The sequence below is a fragment of the Ursus americanus genome, chromosome 24, assembly GCF_024610735.1.
Source record: "Ursus americanus isolate L20-20 chromosome 24, mUrsAme1.1.p, whole genome shotgun sequence".
Classification (NCBI taxonomy): Eukaryota; Metazoa; Chordata; class Mammalia; order Carnivora; family Ursidae; genus Ursus; species Ursus americanus.
Genome location: NC_142150.1, coordinates 31,381,755 through 31,399,500, shown reverse-complemented (window position 1 = coordinate 31,399,500; position 17,746 = coordinate 31,381,755). Strand labels below are relative to the sequence as shown.

The 17,746-nt window shown below is 39.4% G+C and overlaps 1 protein-coding gene across 15 annotated transcripts in view; it reads left to right on the top strand.

The window, feature by feature from the left end:
- CELF1 (CUGBP Elav-like family member 1) overlaps window positions 1-17,746 on the top strand; it is a 73,600-nt gene that overhangs the window by 8,070 nt on the left and 47,784 nt on the right. For 4 of the 15 annotated variants that reach the window (XM_045786649.2, XM_045786648.2, XM_045786646.2 and 1 more), the window contains exon 2: window positions 9,878-10,014. The exons of 8 other annotated variants lie outside the window; for them this stretch is intronic. The gene's annotated coding sequence lies outside the window, so the exon portion shown is untranslated. Of the gene's footprint in view, window positions 1-9,877; window positions 10,024-16,420; window positions 17,136-17,746 lie in introns of those variants that run through there. 3 more of the 15 variants (XM_045786650.2, XM_045786637.2, XM_087854851.1) reach the window with 2 other exon arrangements.

Genomic DNA, 17,746 nt, shown 5'->3' with positions numbered 1-17,746 from the left:
GGGATGTCCACTGACATATGCAAAACTCTCGAAATTCAAACATATCAGTGTGTGTAAAAGTCTATAATGGTAACCCAAGTCATAGTTATTGGCATCATTTCTAATCTAGTCTAATTATAATTTCCAATCTTTGAATGTACATCATTTTCAGAATATTTTGTTGTGTACAGAAAAAGTGTCACATGAAGGGAACAAGAGTAAAGAAAGAATAGGCACATTTCTGCCTTTGCTTCATAACTAGGTAGTGGTTTTGGTAGAGGCGTGGATTGATATCCAGGTATTCCATATTGTGTAGGGATAGGTTTTTTATAAACATGGCGTTTAATGGCCTAGTTAGAATAATTAATACTTTTAGGGTAAGAGCATTTTTAAGGTAATCATAAGGCTTCCTGGTCTGTTTCAGTATGAACAGAGCTATTCAGAGTATTCTCATGCACGAAAAGCTTTCTTTTTAAGATGAACTTCTGCTTGCTTTTTTTTTTGGAGGTTCATAACTGATTTTGATCTGCTTATCTACTTCTCTTTGCTTTTTGGACCTAGCCTCCTACTCCATTTTCCTCCTCTCCAGTTATTGAGGGAATTTTAATATTAGTCTTTGGGGTGTGGGATGAAGGAAGTTTTATTCAGTCAGACACTGTCCCAAAGAGCTATTACAGCCCTCACAGTACTTACGTCGGACTTTATTTAGTGTCAGGGAGGACGTACGTACATTTTCTTCGAACAACATGAAACCATTCTTTTGTTCAAAACTATTTTTTGATTCTTGGTTATTTTAAATAATAGAATGTATTATGAAATTTAAGTATTTCAGAAATATAATTTGAACCAGAGATTAAATCCAATGTAGTTTTTCTGAATGGGACTTCTTTTCTTTTTTTTTTTTAATTTTATTTGTTTTATTTATGTGAGAGAGTGAGAGAGTGCGCATGGGAGAAGGAGCAGAGGGAGAGGGACAAGCAGACTCTGCGCTGAGTGGAGCCTGATGCAGGGCGCTCAGGGCTCAAGCTCAGGACCCCGAGATCATGACCTGAGCCGAAATCAAGAGTCCACTTAACTGACAGAGCCAGCCAGGTGCCCCTTTGAATGGGACTTCTCACAGCTGCCAAGGTTGATTGCTGTTAGTATAATCCTGTATTAACCTGCGCATTTCTTCCTAGAGGTGCTATGGCATGCTGAAATGGTCAAGTAAAATAGAAACAAGAACTTTGTTAAAACCTGGAAAATTACTCTCCCCATAATTGAGATTTGATCTTTGATTTTCTAGTCCTTAAAATGGAAACTTGTGACTTGAAAGAATGATGTTATTTGAATGGGATTTATAACCATATCCTGGGAGAGATAGGTGTGACTGCTGCAGTCAGTGAGCTTAAAAATTGGCACCTTCACTGTGTCACCTTTAACATTTCTGGGCCTGTTTTTCTTCCATCTTTAAAATGGAGATACCAACTTGGAATGGTAATGTGAGAATTAATGGAGATAACTAATGCTTAGCACTGAGCAGTGCCTGGTAAAGTGCTGATAATATTTCCTTTTTTCATCTGTAAAAATAGGCATATATTTATCTCATGAGTCAGTAACACAGTTCAACCAAATAAAACAACACAGTTAAAATGCCTAGCAGGGCCATACATAAACAGGCAGTAAGTTAGTGTTCATTTTGTTTCCCCTTTTGGGTGTATTTTGTTTCACATTTTCCTTTTTGCAGGCTTAAGGGATAAGATTGTTTCCTAAAGTCCAATTTGTGCATCTGAAATGTTTTGCTATACAGGGCATCCTTCCCCATAGAAGCTTTTAGCTCATTGTTCCCTCTGGAATACTTGGGTAATGTGGTTTCCTAGATTATCTTCACTGTATTTCTCACATGAGAGTCTCTTGATAGGAGTCTCATGTTCATAGAAAACTGAAAAATACAGGTGAGTATATTACTGGATTTGTAATAGGATCACCTGAGTCTCTTTCTAATTAGCTAACTAGTCTTAGGCATGGAGGGAGAGAGAGCAGGCTCTAGTATTTAGAGTAGTAATGTAGATGAAAGAGTTACTCAAAATCAGTTTAGTTGTTTGCTTTGTAAACTGTGTTGTAGGAAGAATCCTTGTTTGAGCTTTGTAATTTGCTAAAGACAGTTTACGGGATGAGTTCTTTGTAATTCTAACTTTGTCCTTGTTAAAAAATTGGCTGTTAAAATGTCTCTATTATTTTTTTTTAAAGATTTTATGTATTTGACACAGAGAATGGGCCAGTGAGAGCAAGTGAGAGAGAGCACAAGCAGAGGGAGGGGCAGAGAGAGAAGCAGGCTCCCTGCTGAGCAGGGAGCCACATGTAGGACTCGATCCCAGGATCCTGGGATCATGACCTGAGCTGAAGGTAGACACTTAACTGACTGAGCCACCCAGGCGCCCTTAAAATGTCTTTAAAGTAGAGGTTTCCTTACAGAATTAATCAGAACTGCTCTATAGTTATTTTTTAATCTCTGCTATGTTATGGAGGCCGTAAATATCAAAATTTTCTTGAGGCATTGAGGCATGGGTGTTTTTTTCCTTCAGAATGACCATTGTTTTACCTTTTTTTTTTTTTTAAAGTAAGCTCTACACCTGATGTGGGGCTTGAACTTACAACCCCGAGAGAAGAGTCCCATCCTCTACTGACTGAGCCAGCCAGATGCCTCTGATTGTTTAAAAATTTTTATACAGAGACCATGACTTTTATAAATATGAAAAGTAACATTAAAATTAGACATTGTTCCCCCTCAACGGATGAGAAAGCCTAGTTAGGGGAGACTGAGTACTGCATAAGTTATTTCAGTATCTAAAATGATTGAAAGCACTTTAGTGCTTAGAATTTTGTGAAGTTCTGATGTAACCCTCTATCAGCTGACCTCCCCACTTTATGGGAAATGGACTCACTTTCAGAACAGCTTTTAGATTGTAACATTTTGATTTTTCTTTTCCTCCACTTAGAAAATAATGGCAGCATGTAAAGAAAAATGGTGAGTTCTAGTTTAGAGACTGCAGTGAGATCTGATGGATCTCACTTAATTTTAATATGCCGTTTTGGGATGTGTTCATAGGTGCAGAGTGGCCTTTGAAGGAACTGTTCACTAACTTTCCTTTTTTTTTTTTTTTTAAAGATTTTATTTATTTATTCAACAGAGATAGAGACAGCCAGCGAGAGAGGGAACACAAGCAGGGGGAGTGAGAGAGGAAGAAGCAGGCTCATAGTGGAGGAGCCTGATGTGGGGCTCGATCCCATAACGCCGGGATCACGCCCTGAGCCGAAGGCAGACGCTTAACTGCTGTGCCACCCAGGCGCCCCTGTTCACTAACTTTCTGACCTCCATGGACTGTCTACTCTTAACAGCTGTGTTCAGCTTTGACAAAATGGAGTTGAATATCACTTTTGCCCTATGTTGAAACTCTATTGAAACTTTATTTTCAAGTTGAGAAATGTCTTTAGTTTGGGGATTATACAAAATGAAGTTTTTGGATTCCAAAGCTGTTTAATTTTATAGTGTTATACTTCTAATTTTGGAAGGTCAGTAGTTTCCATTTACATGACATTGCTACTCTTCAGCAGAAGAATCACTAAATTAGAAACTGTCACCACTTTCTCATTGTTCTTTTACCTTTTTGTTTCCTGTGAGATTGAAGCAAGCTCTTGCTGAGACTGTGGGAATGTGTGATATTTTGGCGATAATGTGGGTAACTAAGAGCCTACAGTGAGTAGACTGTCTTTTTTAACCCAATATTATTTGGACATCTGTTAAGTTTTTGCTAGTTTGTTTGTTTCTTTTTCTTTTTTTCTTTTTTTTGAAGATTTTTATTTATTTGACAGAGAGAGAGAGAGAGCGAGACAGGGAACACAAGCGGGGGGGGGGAGTGGGAGAGGAAGAAGCAGGCTCCCAGCGGAGCAGAGGAGCCCGATGTGGGGCTCGATCCCAGGACTCTCGGATCACGCCCTGGGCCGAAGGCAGACGCCCAACGACTGAGCCACCCAGGCGCCTCTGCTAGTTTGTGTTTTGTACAGATAATTTACTGTAGGCTTTTCCCAGTTTCTTTGTGCTTGTAGCTCTTGTATGTGGAAAACATTCCTCTTTTTTGCTCCAGTCCCCTCCCCCACACTACCATTACATAGCTTGGCTACTGTTTCTTTCTCTCCTGCATGACTTCTGTCTGTGTGATGCTGCCAACTTACCTTGCTAAATTGGGTGGGATATTACTAGTGAGAAACACCTGTGCCTTCTATTGGCTGCCTGCCTGATTCTGAATGCTGCTGTCTGATCAAGAATCTTAGGGGTCTGGAGAGTGAAAGGAAGTGAGGGTAGTGGTGACAAGCAACTTGCAAATGTGTAATTGACATCTTCAGCTAGCTGGTTATTACTGCATATTGAAGCAGTACTGTTTTGTGATCATACAACCATTTTAAGCCTTATAGCAGGTTTTCAGCAAGGATGTTTCGCTGGAGGTTGTTTATGTGAGAGAAGACTGTCCCTTAGGTCTGTATTTCTTAGATGGCTAACAGCAAGAGGAGCAGGCATTGCAGTTTTCGTTTGTCAGCCCTTCCCTGCTCATGGTTAAATTTCTGTTTGTCATTTAGTGCACAGTTTCTCATGAAGCTTTTCCTGCCCGTCCATTCTAATACTGTATCGTAGGATATTTAGTATTTTACTAGAGACTTTTTTTTTTTTCATTTCAGCAAGATTTTAAGCTTTTTTGAGCATGGAGATTTCCTTGCTTAGTGTATTACATAACTTAAAAAAAATTTTTTTTTAAAGATTTTATTAATTTGTCAGAGAGAGCACAAGCAGGGGAGTGGCAGGCAGAGGGAGAAGCAGGCGCCCCGCTGAGCAAGGAGCCCAGTGTGGGACACGATTCCAGGACCCCAGGATCATGACCTGAGCTGAAGGCCGGTGCTAAACCGACTGAGCCACTTTGGCATCTCCCCAGAAAAATTTTTTTAAAGTAAGCTCCAGGCCTAATGTGGGGCTTGAACTCACGACCCCAAGATCAAGAGTCACATGCTCTCCTGACTGAGCCAGCCAGGCACATCATGTATTATATAACATTTGAGGAGTAAGGCATACAGTCCCTACACTAATTATACTCTGACCTAGCCATTCTTTTAACAGCTTACTGGACCAGAGGTAGACGCCTGACTCAAGCTGGGCAAATCAGTTTCTCCTAGGAATTTGAGATTGTGACTGAGACTTAAGTCTTTTTTTTTTTTTTTTAAGATTTTATTTATTTACTTGAGAGAGAGAGAGAACACAAGCAGGGAGGAGAGGGAGAGGGAGCAGAGCCCCTGTTGAACAGGGAACCTGATGCAGGGCTCCATCCCAAAACCCTGGGATCATGACCTGAGTCGAAGGCGGAAGCTTAACTGACTGAGCCACCCAGGTGCCCTGAGATTTAAGTCTTTAGGGAACAGATAACCTGAATTCGGAGAAGTTGAAACATATAAATTCACATGCACAGTCAAGTCCAAGCTAATCATATATCAGGAAGCAGTGAAGGCCAGTCTGCAAGGAGGGATAATTAAGTAGATTCATCCTGAAAGAAGTGTAGATGAGAAATGCACCTCTGGAGAGAGAGGCAGCCATCCACATGCAGACTAGAAACCTAGGTGCTTAAAGCCTTTCCAAAGTGTGGCCTGTTGTACTTTCTGCCTTTGGATTCTTTCAGATACTCCAGTATCCTTTCAATTAGTTCCATTTTTTTGCTTAGGCTAGCTTGAAGGTTTCTCTTAATTACAACCAAAAGCTTTGAAAAGAGTACAGAGCTCTAACATTTCTTAAATTCATTCGAATTTTAGAATAGTTAGGTCTAGGATCATGGCTCCTTAGAAGATTGCCCTTTGCCCCCAACAGGTGTCCCCCACCCCCCAGCCTCCCTTAGACTTCTTGAGGTCTTGGCTCCTCTGTCTGTAGTGTAGAATTTCACCTATGTTGTAGCTTTTGGTGTATAGAGCACTCTCTGGTGCTTTGCCAAGTCAAGATTGAGGTTTTGTTTTTACACGTTTTTAATGATTGTTTAGTTTATTTAGTTTATTTCAGCATACGCAACTGATAATAAAATACTGCCATTTCAGGGAATCTTAAGGTGAGCCATCATTTTAAAAGAATTTTTTGTGAGGCATATGGATTAAGTTCTTCTTTTCTAGTTGAGTAACACATTTGTTTTAGTTCCTGATTGTTTCCTCTTAAGGAAAGTTGATGGACTTGAATGGAATACAATAATGTGAGTTGAATGGCAGTTGAGACTTTAAACAAAGGGTAATGGTGAGTGGCTGTGTGCCCAGTTGATGGAGTCTGTCTGGTCTCGGCTCAGTTAGTAACTTCATGAATGATCTGTAATAGGAGCATCACAGTGGTGTTTTTCTCTTTGAGAAATGTTAATGAGGGAGAGAGGGAAGTTCTGAGAAATATAGTTTAGGCTTCTAGTTTTTTTTTCTTCCTATGATCATTTGATATTTAGTAAGTTGAAAGACTTTATTCCAGAAAAATGTGAAATTTCCCTCTAATACTTAGGAGCAGAAATTAAGAGACTAGAGCCAGCTTCTAAATGTGGGTTTGCATACAACCAGGAAGGAATGGATTTGCAGGGTAGAAAAAACTGGAAGACATTGTTTCACAGTGGAGGCCAACCTGATTGTTGTGACTGTGTACCTAACCAGTGTTAACCCTTCATGGAGTGCACATATGATATTGAGCTGAATGCTCTGCAGAGAGGAAGTTTTGTCCTTAGTGCTCAGTGATATTGGGCCCTTGTAACAAGTAGAGACTCAATAAGTATTTTTTAAATATTCCATGTCTTGTCGAATGGCACTTTAATGTTTTGAAACCGTTCAGTACTGAGGAATAGGAAGAAAATCTTTTAAAATTGAAGTTCTAAGAATTTTATTTGTTCAAATCATTGTCTTTTGAAGATAATCAGTACTTCAAGAAGTTTTCTGAAAAAAATATAAGGAGCTTTCCATTGAAAGACATTAAGTTGGCTAAGATTTGTACTATAAAAGCCTTTGTGTACCTCTGTGATCTTGAAACCTCATATTGTATATTGCCTGGACAAAATCAGAAGGCTTCTAGACAACCCTGATTCTGGCTCTGTTTTCTCTAGCTCCAGAGAATAAGAAAAGGAGAATCTGATACTGCTGGCAGTCTGTGCTCTCTTGCTTTTCTGGGCCAAGACATGCATTTAAAAATAAAATCAAGGAAATTGTAAACCAGTAGTAAAAACGAGTAAAGCCCTCAGGAGTTTGCTTCCTCTCATGGCCTGTGGCCTGAGTCTCTCTTTTTTCAAGCCTTTAGGCTGGTATTAAACTAATGTGGCAAAACTGTGCTCTGGCTTTGTCCTTCTGTACTTCCCCTTTAAGATTTATGGGAAATAATCATGGAAAGACACGGTGTTTATTATGTATTTGTTTTATCATATACTATTTCTGTTTAATTCCCTCTGGATACATTTACAAGTGCAATAAAAATAAAAAGGCTGCAAACTTCTTTATTGAAATCAAGTGCTATTTTTATTTATTAATGTTCATTTGTCTGGTGTAACTTAGCTCTGGCCTAAGTAAGACCTAGAGAAAGACTGCATTCTGTTCCAGGAAGCGTACAACTTAGAAAAATGTTTTCTTTTGAATTCGGACTGCTTCAACTTCTGTGAACAAACCAGATCCACAGATCAGGTTTGTAAACGATCTGTTTTCTTAAGGTATCTTCTAACAGAATGGGTCTCAGGGGAAGCTGAGTGGCAGCACACATTTAGCTGGAAGTAGCACTTCATCTCCCTGACATACATCCCCTTTGTCCACGCACAGCAATTTTGGAGGCAGGCTTGGAATTTAAATGTACACTTCTCTGTTCTGGTCCAGTTTATCTTATTTAATCATCCATTTTATTTATTATATTTTGTATGTTTGATACATTTCTAATATAATCATGTAGAAACTTACTTTGGAGAACTCTGAAGTCTGGATAGGAAAAATTCTAAATACATTGTATGCAAAATGGTGATCTGGAAAGAAATAGCATACATAAGTCACTGAAACTATTGAGTTTGTATTTATTTGTTTTTATAAATGGGGGAAGGTTAAGACTTGAATATATTTCATCCTTTTGCAAGAGAGTCACTAAAACAGTTTCTAATATTTCTTCAGCATTGTATACTACATGATAATATTTGTTGAAGATAGCTTGCTGAAGAAAAAATTGAATCAGGCTTTCTGAATTGCCAGATCCAGAATATCAAAAAATGCTTTGGACAAAAAAAAAAAAAGGAGGCCTGCTGGATCCACCCCCAGGAATCCTAGTGGGTCCCCATGGTAACAGCCTCCTTGCTTACAACTTGTCACTGTGTAACTGTCACTGGAGTTCAGAGAAAAGCCAGTATATCAAGAACTGTGTGGCATTAACTACTCCTTGATAAAATGCTGTTGCGCATTTGAAACGAGACAGAAATAGAAAGTTAAAGGTTTTAATTTCTGTGTTCCATTAATTAGATGCTTTAAAAAGCTGCCTAATTATGGTAAGGTGCAGCAGTGGGAAGGTGGTGGGTGGCCAAGGCAGGCATAGGAGGAAGCCATAGGCTCAAAAGGTTAAAATCTTGAGAGATTTTTCTTCTCTAATCCTTTCATTTTGCAAACGAGGGAAGTGAAATGCCTTACTTAGGTTCACATAGAAGCAGACGCAGGATTCCAGCCTAGGCCTTCTAATTTTCCATTATAATGTTCTGCTCTCTCTACTTACACCTTGCATTTACCGTGCCTCTACTTTTCATAAATGAAGTCTCAATTTCTGAGGTTAGGAAAGGACCTTAGAGGTTATGCAGAGAAACTTTCTACCCAGCAAAGGAGTCCCTACTGCACCATCTTGGGCAGGCAGCCTCTGCCTCTTCCCTCAGGTGGGGGTTATCTGTTTAGTTAGCAAGAACCCCACTGCCTGAGTTCAAAGAGAAGATAGTTTTACATGGGAAATTTTTAAGCTATATGCTTTATTTTTCTCCTCTAATAAAATAGTAATTGAAAATCAGACCTGAATGTTTTTCAATAGCCTCTTTCTCTCCATTTAAGTCATGCTTGTCAGTCATGACAAGATAGATAATTCTTTAAAAGAATTATATCCTGCCTAAACCCTAGAACTTTGAAAAGGTAATGCCATATTTGGAACAAGCTAGTCTTCTAATGGGTGGGAGGGAAGAGATTGATAAATGTTATATTAGCTTAAAGTATTTTATAATGTGCTTAATAAGATGAAATTGATTGTAAGCTGGAGTATCAAAAGAGGCCTCAATATACTAAAAGCAAAAGCCAAATAGGCAAGTGGTTTTGTATTTTGTGGTGCATTTATGAATGCTTTTGTACAGAGTAGGTTCATTTACATAAAAGTGAGTTTTGGGTTCAAAACCAACATTATTTAGGCATTTATTAATCACATATGCCAAAAAAAGCACTTTTTGGTCTACTTTTTTGGATGTCCTGTTGCTCACTATGCCAGTCATCAAATGCCCTTGTCAGAGAGGGCTTCAGCTTTTTATTTCACTTTTCCTCTTTCAGACTTGCTTGAAAGGTAGTAATAGGTAAACATTTAAAATTAGAAGCTTCAGGGGCATCTGGCTGCCTCAGTCGGTGGAGCATGTGACTCTTGATCTTGGGGTCATGAGTTCAAGCACCACTTTGGGCGTAGAGCCTACTTAAAAAAAATTATTAGACTGAGGTGTTTTTTTAATATATATACCTTTTAAGAAAAGCACATATGCATATTTTCTAAGATATACAGAAATGTTTTCAGTTTCTTATAACACAGATATTTTTTCCTCGAAGAATTTACCATACCTAAAAATGGAGAATTTGGCTCCAAGATTAACTTTTCTTTTTGTCTTACCAGAAAATTAAAGTGAAAATGCTGTTGGCAGTCTTTTGCTGTCTTGACTTCAACACAGTAGAGAATGCTATAATGAAAATGTGGCTGAATTTTTAATATTCTGGAATTTCATGACCACCAGCACTTGTTGTGCAGCCAAGGTAATTAAGGTAATCAAATATTTTAGTCATTAGTAGGTATGGCCTGGCTCCGAAAGAACTCTCTAATGCTAGCTTTATCCCCCGTGCCCTTTTCCTTTTTATTCTAAAACATATTTATTACTTAGTTGTTGTGGCTCCTAATTTGACCAGTGAATTTTTGCATAAAAGTTCATTTGCGAAGTTTTTCTTGATTAGAAAATATGCCAAATTGTAGTGTAATGAAAGAAGTTGTTAGACTTCACATTGATGGGGGAGGGAGGAGAGAGACGGAGACAGGGGTGGGATGGAAGAAGAGAGAGATGGTTGTATCCTTACCATTTGGCAGACAAGGAAATTTGAGGTGTTAGTAACCTCACTGAGGAGAGTAACTTATTTGGGGCATGCAGCTATTAAGTGGTAGGACAGTGCGAGGCTGCCCGTCCACACTACAGATACTGTGCTCTTTTCCTGTACTTTTCTAGAATGCTTGTTGAGGCCCAGTCTCATAACAGTAATAATTTATTTGTAGCCACACCTTTTCATGTGGTAATATAATTTTTAACTATTAAATCAGTGATGTAAATTCAGTATCTCATTCTAGAAGTTCTTGGGTGGAAGAGTTAGGAAAGTAGGCACATCTATTAACTGCCCTGATGTAAGATATTTTTTGTGTACCTTAACTAAACTGTTCACCTGTTTTCCTATCAAAAAGTGGGAGTAATTTACCCGTAACAGAAGTGACATGGAAATCAGATTTTAAGGTAGGTAGCATTCATAGCATCCTCAAGTCTTCCAAAAGAAATGCATGGATCATAATAAAGTTCCTATTGGCAGATAGGTGCAGGTATCCCTCTCAGGGGTCATTTAATAGATCAGAAAACTGCATGTTACAGCTTTATTTGGTTCCCTGTGAGACATGATGTGACATTAAAGATTGTCATCTCCTCCCACCCCCCTTTTTAAAAATCAAGTCACTCTCTCCCAACTCTAATGCCCCACAGCCATCCTTTTGGCTCTGATAATTACTTCATAATTTTTTTTTTTAAGATTTATTTATTTGAGAGAGAGAGAGAGAATGCAAGGGAGAGGGAGAAAGAGAATCTCAGACTCCCCACTGAGCACGGAGCTCTGTGTGAGGGCTCATCTCATGACCCTGAAATCATGATCTGAGCCAGAATCGAGTCTGGCACTCAACCAACTGATCCACCCAGGTGCCCCAGAAAATTACTTCTTAATGGTAAGCAGCCATAGTCCATGAGCTCCTAGAAAAGAGAGAGAAAGAGAACCCCAGTCTTTCCAGGGGGCCTTTCAGTCAGTGCCATATTTACCAAGCAGTCTGTCTGGTCTATGACCATGTCCTCTTTTGTCTGGGCCCACATAAAAGAGTGTCCCAAATGCTATCTTGATATATGTCCTCACTAGCGATCTTGTTTTTTAAGCCTCCGTTTACAGGTTGATTCACAGTAGGGGAGTCATGTTCAGAAACTTTTTCCGATAGCCTGAATTTTCTTGTCTTTCATCTCTTTGCTTCTATTTATGTTCTTTGTACCTCTTCTTGAGCTTGCACCTTCTGCATAGTTGACTCTATTATATCATCTCTGGGGCTGCAGAATAAAGTTGGAAGATTTTAAAGTTAAAGTTCCCAGAATAATGTAGTCGCCCACATTGCACATATGTCACATTTTGAGTTTACTAGTTAAGCCTCTAAATATGTGCTTTATATACAGTATGTGCAGTGTGATGACTTAGGTTGCCATGAGAACCTAAAAATTTTAGGCTTAAATTGTTCAGCAACAGACACACATTTTTCCCTTATTGTCTTAGAGGGAGGCTAATTTCTTCTTTTGTCTAATATACTTTTTACAAGTTGAGATATTAGGCAGCGGCCATTCTCACATATTGCCTCTTGCTAACAGGATGGGTAGCTTCTTTGATTGCCTATTATCAGTCTTCTTCACTGCAGTCTTCCATGCTCTAGTTTTTTTCCCTCTGTGCTTGTCTCCTATTACTTTCTTTGCTACAGGATAGAATTAGAAGTAGGAAACTGGAGGCTTTACCTTTTAAAAAAGTGCAGCTGGTAAGAGGGGTTCGAACTATATAGTGGGATATCCCTAACACACCTGAGGAATTCTGGTCTCATGTGAGCCTCCTGAGATGAGCTATAGTGGTAACTTGCTTGAAATCCTTTTTTTTTTTTTTTTATAAGTATTGTAATATTAGTCTGTCATCTAAAAACAATTCAGGTTTAGTTTGAATTGGAATACGTTATTTTGTGTAATTTTTGGCCAGGGTAACTTGTTTATTCTTGACTGGGTTTAGTCATGAGGACTCCCTTTTTTTGGACCAGGAAGTACGAGAGGAGATAAAAGGATGTTTTAGGTGGAACAGACTGTATATTGTTTAGTCTTAAATCTGTAAATCTGTTTTGGATCATGGACCCCCTTTTGAAAATCTCGTCAAAAGTTACGGACCTATTTCCCTTATAAATAAATAAGTACAGTTGACCCTTGAACAATGCAGGGATTAGGAATGTGCTGACCCGGCATAGTAGAAAACCCGCTTACAACTTTTGATGTTCCAGAAACTTTACTAATAGCCTATTATTGACTAGGAAGCCTTACTGATAACATAAAGTTAACACATATTTTGTATATGTATTACATACTCAATTCTTACAATAAACTAAACTGCAGAAAAAATGTTACTAAGAAAATCATAAGGAAGAGAAGATACATTTATAGTACTATGCTGTATCAAAATCAAGCAAGTGGATCTGTGCAGTTCAAACCCATGTTCAAGGTTCAACTATATATAAATACAATCTACATATATATGTAAAATTTTGCACATAATATAAGGGAGTTTATGGAATATCCATGAACTATCTGTGAATTCTGAATCCTTAGATACGGACTGCTGTACTGGTGTGGTACTATTTTTCATTTGAGGAAATGGGAAATGAGGAAGAAATGAGTAGCCCAAGGCCACACAATAGGTGTTTATAGCCATTTTGAGGTTGTACTGTAATCATCCTTGGTATATACAGTTGTGGTCTTTTGCATCGTGTTCTTTATTTTTACCTAGTTGCCTTCACATAAGTAACCTCGGTAAAGTACGTAATAGATAATTGAAGTTGTGCTCTTATCCAAAAAGTAGCATATTAATTCACAATAAGTTACTTTTTGGGAAATCAAAACAGGCTGCTCAGAAAAACTATATCTGGGGCGCCTGGATGACTGAGTTGTTAAGTGTCTGCCTTTGGCTCAGGGCATGATCCCAGGGAGCCTGCTTCTTCCTCTCCCACTCCCCCTGCTGTGTTCCCTCTCTCGCTGACTGTCTCTATCTCTCTGTCAAATAAATAAAATTGAAAGAAAGAAAGAAAGAGAGAGAGAGAGAGAGAGAAAAGAAACACTTAATCTATATAAACCACTATATGCAATTAAGAGATTTTTAATAAAATGTTGAATGCTTGCATGTCTGTGTTTTGTTGGACATGAAAAGTGCATCTACTGCTGGAATCCTGATGTGTTCTTCTCTTTTTCAGTTTATCAGACGGTGTGGACAAGGCTCTGCCTTGCACTAGGAGATCTAGGTAGTGGGATTGAGAAGTTTACTATCATTTAGCTTTCTTTGCTCATCATTACTACATTACCTACAAGGGGAAAAGAAAAAATGTCAAAATTCCAAATGGTTAGTTTGCTGACAAAATATATTAGAGCAGGTAATTATGGTGGATATGTTTTATCTTGAGAATGTGAAGAGTTTTAAGTTTCGGGGAAAGTGCCTTACTGGGGGGTTCCCTAGTGTATTTTTGTATTTATTCCCCATAAGCTTGGGCTCATGCACACATATATTATCAGACAGTTCAGTGATGGGGAAGGAACTAGGCAGGGCTCTGTTCTCTGGAGCTCTCCTTCATGGCTGACTGACTGGCAGTATTTTGTAATCAGAGATCTCAGAGTATATCAGCATCAACATTTTTTTTCTTTTGGGGGGGTGGGGAGTCAAGGGGCGGGGGGAGAGAGAGAATATCATCTTAAGCAGGCTCCATGCCCAGTGTGTAGCCCGACGCAGGGCTCAGTCTCATGGCCCTGAGATCATGACCTGAGCCAAAATCAAGAGTCGGACTTTTACCTGACTGAGCCACCCAGGCACCCCTTTTTTTTCTCCTCCTTTTAAAGGTGGTGTAAAATTCCCTCAAAAGGCTAGGCAGAGATTTCTGAGATAGAAGAATATGTTTCCTGAAAGTGTGATATGAGAGATGTTAGAGTGGATGCTGAGTTATGGTCTGAATTCATTTTTCTTTTTTTAGAATATATTTTCTCTGAAGTCGGCAAAAACTATACATTTTTTTTTAACTTTACATTTTTAAATTACAGACTCAAAGAATTTCAGAAATGGAGGGACCTTAGAAATCATCCAGTTCAAATATTATAGCCTCATGTTTAAGATAATGATGGGTGCCCTTAGTGAGTGCTGGTAGGTGAGGCCTGTGGAGGAAGATCTAGGTCTGTCTGTCCTGTCTTTTTCTTAATTTGTATAGCGTTTATAGTTGGTACCCCACACTTTAGCACTAGTCAGATGCTATCAGCCCTTATTATCTCATGTGTTAGTCTTACCTCAGAACTAGATAGTAAGTGTTGGGAGTCAGTGATTACGATTGTTGTTTAACCTCTGTAATACTGAATATAGACAGTGCATGGTAAATACTCAGTTGATTCACTACGAGCTAAAGTATGGAATCATGGATCCAATCAGCCATGTATTTTTTTTTTTTAAAGATTTTATTTATTTATTTGACAGAGATAGAGACAGCTAGCGAGAGAGGGAACACAAGCAGGGGGAGTGGGAGAGGAAGAAGCAGGCTCATAGCAGAGGAGCCTGATGTGGGGCTCGATCCCAGAACGCCGGGATCACGCCCTGAGCCGAAGGCAGGCGCTTAACCGCTGTGCCACCCAGGCGCCCCAGCCATGTATTTTTTTAAATCTTGGGAGAGCTCACTCTGGCCAGAAATTGAGCTTTTCATACACTTTACATTGAGATAAATCTGAATGAATTGTTCAAAGCAATTTTTGGAAAATAAATATTTGGCTTCCAGTTATATAAACCAGCATCTTGGGAAATTATGTTTTTAAAATTACATCAGAGGGGCACGTCGGTTGAGTGTTTGACTCATGATTTTGGTTTAGGTCATGATCTTGGGGTCATGTGATCTAGCCCTGCATTGGGTTCCATGCCCCGTAAGGGAGTCTGCTTGAGTCTCTCCCTCTGCACCTCCCCCCTCTAAAATAAATAAATAAATATTTTTAAAAAATTACATCAGAGTTTAAGTTGTGTCATCTGCCTCCCCCCCAAAGGGACCCCAAAACATAGTCTTAGAGTTGGAATGAGATCTTGATTCTGAAAACAGCAAAGGGCCAGTGAAGGTTAGGGTTGTTCACACAAATGGGGAATAACCCTTTTTTTCCATGTTCAGTTTCATAATTTAAATGATAAATTAAGCCTCATGGCTACTGCTGATCTGGTGAGAATCTGACCTAGTAAAGTTTTCACACTGTCTTTTCTGTTCCCGTGGCTGGGGGATTCTTGGTGTAAGTGACTGAGATTATTGGGAAGTTCCTTGACTGAAATAGAATCTCTCAATCCCTTCTTCAAGTACCAGCCTGTGTGTTTCTGGTTTTTGTCTGGAGCATGTGAACAGAATGCATGTGTGTGAGATAATTGGGCTTTTACTAATGGCCCCCTTTCAGCAACCATGTATGGGTAAAGCTGTTCGGGTCCCTGCTCCTCCCTCTCTGAGCTCGGAGCAGAATCTGTTCTGCTGAAGCTGCTGCTCCACTTTTCAGCTTTCTATATTTGTACAGCAGCAGCAGCAGGGGCAGCCCACTAGCTAGGCGCTGGGGCTGCCCTGTGCACCCATACTGGCTCAGGCCTGAGCAGGGCTTGCAGTTTGTGTTCTTGCGTGCGTCCGTCTGTCTGTCTGTGTACATTTCTGTGGAGGACTGAGGTTTTCAAGTGAAAGAGGTGATCCGTTTGTCTTTTCTGTTTTATCAGTTATAAATTGTAGAGAATGTTTCAGAATCTTGGGGATGGGGCAAGGAGGCAAACATATTTAAACCAAATATGTTTTAGGGAGGAAAGCCAAACTGGTAAATACAGGGTCAGAAATGGTCTTTGGGTTCTCTTAGAAACTGATCTTTTTTAAGAATTAGTAGGTTTTTGGGGCACCTAGGTGGCGCAGTCGTTAAGTGTCTGCCTATGGCTCAGGGCGTGATCCCAGCGTTCTGGGTTCGAGCCCCGCATCAGGCTCCTCGGCTGGTAGCCTGCTTCTTCCTCTCCTACTCCCCCTGCTTGTGTTCCCTCTCTCGCTGGCTGTCTCTCTTTCTGTCAAATAAATGAATAAAATCTTAAAAAAAAAAAAGTGGTTTTTCCCCCCCCTTTTATTTTTTACTGGTTACAAAGATCAGTTCTTAGGGGTGGAAATGAATTCCTTGTTTGGCACACAAATTTCCTGATACAAAGTCTGGGTAGAAAAGATTGAGACACCTCTACCTCCTTAAATGATTTTGTATACATCTTTTTGGAAGAGGGTGTAGTAAGGGCTAAGTCTCTTAACCCAGCCCTTTGCTGGGAAAGGAACTGTGGGAAGTGCCCTCTTGTTTTGGGCTTTGCAGCGAGCGCCCCATACTGTGTTGCGCGGATTCAGAGTGCTTTGTGAAGTGTGGCCTTATAGAGGGCTTGTAATGTTTTTTGGTGTCATGTCTATTTAAGGAATAGTAGGGGATGTGACATGTAGCCAGATTTCAGGCTATTTTCAAAGAGTATTGGGTTTGTTACTCTATTTTTAAAGGATCATTTTCTTGGTTTGTTATGAGATATTCTAATTAGGCAGAAATGAATTCCGCACTTTTGATCAACTTCAGTCTAAATTCAAGTTTGTTTCTTTGTTTTACACTTTCCTTTTACTCCCCTCCCCCCCCATGAGTCATACGCATGCAGAGTTGGGAATAGAACTTGTCAGCTGAGTAAGGATGAGACAGTTCTCTGCACATATTTGTTGCTGTGGCTGATGAAGGGAGAAAAGGAGTTTAAATGCTGGAGAAACACAGTTCACTGAGGCAGCTTTTTCCTGTGGCTGTGTGGTATGGTTGGAGAGTTCGTGTGACTATTTGCTGATAGATTCTGGCTTTGAATCACTTTGGAATCTGTTTAGTGACTTGTCCATTGTTGGCTTTGGGTGTATGTGTTTGTTTAGAGTTTGAGACCGGGTGCTGAGTCTCTGGTGGGTCCTGCATACTTAATGATTTTCTAAAATTCTGTAGAGTGTGGCTTTAAATTGGCTTCACCCTCCCCTTCTTGGCAACTCTTAGTGCCTGTCTCATTTTACTGTCCTAATGTTTTCCCATTTATACTATGAATCACTGTACACCCTCTGTAGGGGCTGTCATTGGAGATTAAAATCAGTGGCAGCTCTTTGATTTTACAGCTCAACCTGGGTAAAGGACACTGGCTAGCACGTCTCAATTCCTGCTTTCCTTTTGTTTTTGATATTTAAAAAAATATATGTATATGTAATTTCCCTGGTCTCATTTTATTTATATTTTTTTCGTTGTATGCATTTTGAAAGGGTCCACAATTTTTTTTTGTATGAGGGGGGTAATAAATGCTTACAAATAAATAAGTAAATGCGGTTAGTACAAGTGGTTCAGTATTTCCTAATGAAGGTTATACTTAACACTGGTTGCTAATAGGC